Below are 6,388 nucleotides of genomic sequence, written 5' to 3'. Positions count from 1 at the left end.
AAAAAAAAAAAAAAGAAATGACCACTTTTGGGTGTTAGGTATGGGGGCCCCTTGTGGTTGGGATGTGTCAGGTGCGTGTAGTGCGTGTATTTGCGCTTTTAAAGTAAATTGGAAGTTTTTAAGTTTATTTAAGATAACTAAAACGATTTAAGATTTTAAGAAAGGTATTTAGTATTTTAAAGTAAATCCAAAGTTATTGAGAGGATGACCCTGTTTACATACCTGCCAACACTCCCGATTTATGCGGGAGTCTCGCGATTTTCAACCATTTCTCCCGCCCTGTTTTTAAGCCTGTTTTTAAGCCCGTTTTTTAAGCCCTGTTTTTAAGCCCTGTTTTTAAGCCCGTTTTTAAGCTGCCAGCTGCTGCTGGCAGCTTAAAAACTGCTCCGATCTCCTTCACACGGAGCTTCACGCCCAGAAACCCATCCAGGAGGAAGTGAAAGTAAACTTCACTAAAGTATCTTTGACACAACCAGGGTTGCCAGGTCTGATGAGGAAAAGCAGCGACCGAGACTCTGAAAACCAATGAATTTATAAAGTTGAAAGTATTGTACCCTGATATGGGAGAGTTGGGGAGATCAGCCTGAATTCTCTCGTGTCTCTGCTGCTCACAGGAATATGACGGGTGAACGTGTTGGTGGCAGGAAGAGGGAGGGAGTTGGACTCTGCCTTCGTTTATGACTGCAAAGCTGTTCGTTTCCTTCCTGTAATTGAACCGGCTAGTGAAAGAGCAGAGGCCTGCTCATTGAAACATTACAGTACAAAGTCCCTATGAAACAGCTTGTAGAGCCGGCTGAGGTTTTCAGAGTCTCTGTCGCTGCTTTTCCTCGTCAGACCTGGCAACCCTGGTTGTGTCGCAGATACTTCAGTCAAGTTTACTCTCACTTCCTCCTGGACGGCTTTCTGGGCGTGGAGCTCCGTGTGAAGGAGATCGGAGCAGTTTTTAAGCTGCCAGCAGCGGAGTCAGACCTGGACCTGAAGGAGGAAGGAGCTGACGGTTCGACGCGTCCAGATGTTGGAACAGAGTTGGTGAATAAGAGCAGCAGTTCAGGTAGGTGATGGTCAGCAGGACCAGAGCTGGTACTGGTGACTGAAGCAGCTTTACCGTCTCCGTCCGTGTGGAGGAAGCAGAAATTGAGCCACTGCTCTCCCGCTGTCCGACACTCTGAACCCGCTGAGCGGAGACGCAGAGACGAGAAGGAGCTCAATATCAGATCATTATTGTGTTTGTGAAGGAAGAAAGAGCTGCTGGCCCGAATAGATCAGAAATATGTAAAGACTAATGGCGCTTTTCCACTAGTACCTACTCAGCCCAACTCGCCTCGGCGCGGCTCGTCCCAGCTCCACCCGTTTTGTCCTCGTTTGTTTTTCCACAGCCAGATGAGAAATGGGCAGGTTGAGGTGAAGTGGGTGGGTTGGGGTGAAGTGGGTGGGTTGGGGTGAAGCTGCTGTGACGTACTCGATTGCGCAACCCCTTTGTTCGTGTCGGTGCTGATCAGAAATCAGCTGGAGCCGCGAGGAGCTGAGGGTAAAACAGAGCTCCTGGTAGATCTGGTCGTTCCTTATCGCCCGTCTACATCCCTTTTTAATTCTCTCGTCAGCCACCAGGTTTATGAACATCTGCACCTCAGAGTTGGATAACCAAACAGACGTTTGTGCTGTATAATAAAATCGCCGCCAGTCGCTGTCGTGCTGACTCCCGCTTCCTGATTCAAACGTCTGACGTCATTAGACCCTCTCCCTGACATCGCAGGGTCCAGGTAATTGGTTACTCTAACCAGGTGCCTAGCAAATTAGAAGTGGTTGCAGTTCCCCGCCCTCCAAAAGTTCACCAGGTGCGGCCTCATAGAGGCGTTAACCAAAATAATCTTGTAAAAATTAAAACCAATGCACATTTGGTACCAATAAGAGACCGAAAAATTAGATGCGGACTACTAGATATACGATCGTTAAGCTCCAAGTCTCTGTTAGTAAATGATATAATTACAGAGAGTAGGAGTGATGTTTTCTGCTTAACAGAAACATGGTTACAGGAGGAAGAGTATGTTAGTTTGAATGAATCGACTCCGCCCGGCTATTTTAATCATCACATTCCTAGAAACACGGGCTGAGGCGGAGCAGTCGCAGCAATTTATAACTCCAGTCTCCAAATAAAAGTTTAACCTAAGTGCAATTATAATACATTTGAAAGCCTCACGCTTAGTCTGAAATTTCCGAGCTGGAAATCAGAGAAGCCAGTTGTGTTAGTGGTAGTGTATCGGCCCCCTGCTGGCGCTTATCTAGAGTTTCTGTCTGAATTTTCAGATTTCCTTTCTGGATTATTGATCAGTACAGATAAATTCATCATAGTGGGTGATTTTAATATTCATATGGATGTTGAAAGCGATAATCTTAAATTAGCTTTCAATTCTCTTATAGAATCAATGGGTATCTCACAAAAAGTGGACGGGCCGACGCATTGTTTTGATCATACTCTCGATCTCGTTCTCACCTACGGTGTTGAAACTGATGATCTGTTGGTGTCACCTGTAAACTCCCTTTTATCTGACCATTATTTAATAACGTTTGAATTTAATGTTGTCGATGTTGAAGTGCAGGGCAGGAGGTATTATTTTAGCAGATGTTTGTCTGATGAAGCTATTGCTAAATTTAAGGAGGCCATTGCTCATCTTGCGACAGTGGAAAATAGTGAAGCCTCTACTGAAGCAATAGAGGCCAGTGACCTGGGTTTTACCTCTGATGTTGATGTTGCGTTTCTTGTTAGTAACACTGCTGATCTGTTGCACTCAGCTTTAGATGAAGTTGCTCCTTTGAAAAGGAGGGTTTCGAGCCACAGGAGCTTAACTCCCTGGTATAATTCAGATATTCGCATGTTGAAACAAAACGTGCGTAAAATGGAAAGGAAGTGGTACTCTTGTAAGTCTGTAGACTCTTATCGTGAATGGAAAGATATTCTAATAGTATATAAAAAAGCGATTCGCAAAGCCAGAAGAGCTTATTATTCAACGTTGATAGAGGATAACAAAAGTAACCCACGTTTTCTGTTCAGCACTGTAGCCAGGCTGACAAAGAGTCAAAACTCTGTTGAGCCGTGCATTCCTGCAGCTCTCAGTAGTGAAGACTTTATGAGCTTCTTTAACAGTAAAATCACGAGAATTAGAGAATAAATCAACCAGCCGGTTGCAGGGGTTTCTTCAGCTTTAGCGACTTCCCTAGTCACTCTGACTTGACTCTAGACTGTTTTGATCCTATAGACCTCCCTGAGCTGACTTCACTCGTTAATAGAGCTAAGTCAACCACATGTATGTTAGACCCCATCCCGACTCGACTATTCAAAAATGTATTTTCTCTTATTGGTGCGACAATATTGGACCAAATCAACCTATCCCTAAGCTTAGGATATGTACCACAGGCTTTCAAAGTAGCTGTAATTAAACCTTTACTTAAAAAACCTTCTCTTGACCCAGACACCTTAGCTAATTATAGACCAATTTCCAACCTTCCATTTGTATCTAAAATTCTGGAAAAGGCAGTTTCAAGCCAGCTATGTGACTATTTGTATAGAAATTATCTGTTTGAAGTCTTTCAGTCAGGGTTCAGAATGCATCATAGCACAGAGACAGCTCTGATTCAAGTCACGAATGACCTCCTTATGGCCTCAGATAAGGGACTAGTGTCCATATTTGTTCTACTGGACCTCAGTGCTGCTTTTGACACTGTTGATCATGGCATTTTACTGCACAGGTTAGAGTATGTTGTTGGGATTAAAGGGACAGCTCTACGTTGGTTTAAATCATATCTATCTGACAGGTTCCAGTTTGTTCATGTACATGAGGTTTCTTCATTACAGTCAAGGGTCTGTCATGGTGTTCCGAAGGGTTCAGTGCTAGGGCCAATCTTGTTCAGTTTATACATGCAGCCGTTGGGAAGTATAATCCAGAATCACAGCATACACTTTCATTGCTATGCTGATGATACGCAGCTCTATTTAATAATAATAATAATAATAATAATAATAATAATAATAAGCTTTATTAAGGACACAGGGTCCATAGCACAACAGACAACAGACAAAGGGTACAAAAAATAAGGATAAAATCCACAGTAATCACATCATATTTACATAACGGCTGATACGCCAATGATTCCAGATTCTGGAGAAGAACCTGACTGAGCTCTGTGCAGGGTTAGTCAGTTTGAAAATTACATTGTTCCCAGAGGCAACCTGCACATACATCTGTGCATAAGGTTACCCAGTACAGCAGTGCAGGTAGGCACACCGACACTGACAAACAGCTGACTTGCACTGCTCCAGCGTGGCACCTTGAGCAACAGCCTCATCCCATCATTGTAGGCTACATGAAGTTTCTGCATACTGGTCTTTTTATAGCGACGCCACAAGTGAACAGTATACATGGGGGTACAATAGGCTCTAAAAAGTGCAGCCTTCACAGGTACAGAGCACACACCAAATTTGCGTACAAGTGTGTTCGCTTGCGCATACAATGCACGACGCTGTCTATAAATGTCAATGTCAATGTCAATTTTATTTATAAAGCACATTTAAAAATGACCGAGGTCGACCAAAGTGCTGTACAGCATACAAGAAAATAAAACAATACATACATAATAAATGTCCCTATCATCAGACAGGTCGTTATTAAAATAGTGTCCCAAGTATTTAACCTCATTGCACACTTTGAGGACAGTGCCAGACAAAAAGAAGTCAGGAAATGACAGTTTGCTGTCCTCTTTGGTCCTGACGATCATTATGTTGCTTTTCTTTGCATTGTAGAGAATGTCAAAGTTGAGGCCATATTGTGAGCAGACCCTCAGTAGCTGTTGAAGACCAGCACTATATGGTGAAAAAACAACTAAATCATCAGCATACATCTATTTGACTATGAAGCCGGATGAAACAGAACCGCTAAACTTCAGGCATGTCTTAGGGACATCAAGGACTGGATGTCCAGAAATTTCTTGCTTCTAAATTCAGATAAAACAGAGGTTATCATTCTTGGTCCAGAGCATCTTAGGAAGGGATTAAATGGTGTTGCGATGGCTTCCAGTGCAACTGTGAGAAACCTTGGTGTTGTTTTCGATCAGGATCTGTCGTTTAAACCATATGTCAATCAGGTTTGTAAAATAGCGTTTTTCCATCTCCGTAATATTGCAAAAATTAGGAAAATCCTCTCGCAGAGTGATGCAGAAAAACTAGTTCATGCGTTTGTATCTTCTAGACTGGATTACTGTAATGTGTTGTTAGCAGGATGTCCAAGTAATTTGCTGAATAGACTCCAGCTGATCCAGAATGCAGCAGCACGAGTACTGACAGGAATCAGCAGGAGAGACCACGTCTCTCCAGTGTTAGCGTTGCTCCATTGGCTACCTGTAAAATTCAGAATCCAATTTAAAATTTTATTACTTGCATATAGAGCCCAAAACGGCTTAGCTCCGCATTATTTACAAGATTTGATAGTGCCTTATGTTCCTGGCAGAGCTCTCCGCTCCCAGAGTGCAGGTTTACTCGTAGTTCCTAGAGTATCTAAATGTAGATTCGGAGGGTGGGCGTTCTGCTATCAGGCACCATTACTTTGGAACCAACTTCCAATCTGGGTTAAGGAGGCTGACACCACCTCCACCTTTAAAACTAAACTTAAAACCTTTCTGTTTAGTAAAGCCTATAGTTAGTGTTTAGTAAACCTCTAGCTCAGTGATTCTTAACCATAGGGCCGCGGCCCACACTTGGGCCGCGAGCGCCATCTAGTGGGCCGCCAAAAAAAATTCAGTTTTGTACGTGTGGGCCGCGAGGGCCGCGGGACTGCATAGCAACTCCCGACCAAATGAGGAGAAGAAGACCCTCAGCTAGCTGTACGTGTAAAAGTAAGAGAAATGGTGTGTATTTATAGAGAAAATCCTTCATTTTGCACAGAGTACGTTTAGATCCGCCAGGATCAGGGATCGATTACTTGGGTCTGCGCCCAGAGCGAGCGAGCGAGCGCGGCGTGATCATTAATCCCGACGCGTCCCCGCGGCCGGGGAGGTCGGTGCCGCTCGGGCAGTGGGCTCCGTCGTTACTGCTGAAGGATTGTAGATGTAGATGTGTGGGCTGGACTGTTGTTCGGGCTCGCAAAAGCATCGGAAAGTGACTCGGCTGCAGCGGCCAGAGAGCTGCGGGGTCTGCCCGTTTTAGCTGATCAGGCTCGGATGAAATCCGACACGCGCAGTCCTGACAACTTATTAATGTAAATAAAACTTAGTAAGTTACTTAGTAAGCAATTAGCTTGACTCTTACAGAGATGAGAAGCCTAACAGGTGGAAAGGGAAGTTCAACCCGGAATGGACAGATTCATCCTGGTTCAGTCTTCACACTGGGACAAAACCAGTG

General features: G+C 44.0%; 1 protein-coding gene across 1 annotated transcript in view; it reads left to right on the top strand.

Moving 5' to 3' along the window:
* The first annotated feature begins 775 nt into the window (after positions 1-775).
* LOC133424433 (NLR family CARD domain-containing protein 3-like) overlaps positions 776-6,388 on the top strand; it is a 28,620-nt gene continuing 23,007 nt past the window's right edge. Inside the window, exon 1 of the mRNA XM_061715043.1 lies at positions 776-1,051. The gene's annotated coding sequence lies outside the window, so the exon portion shown is untranslated. The remainder of the gene's footprint in view (positions 1,052-6,388) is intronic.

The sequence above is a fragment of the Cololabis saira genome, chromosome 23, assembly GCF_033807715.1.
Source record: "Cololabis saira isolate AMF1-May2022 chromosome 23, fColSai1.1, whole genome shotgun sequence".
NCBI lineage: Eukaryota > Metazoa > Chordata > Actinopteri > Beloniformes > Belonidae > Cololabis > Cololabis saira.
Note: the sequence above shows the minus strand (reverse complement) of the source record. Positions and strands in the feature narration are given on the sequence as shown.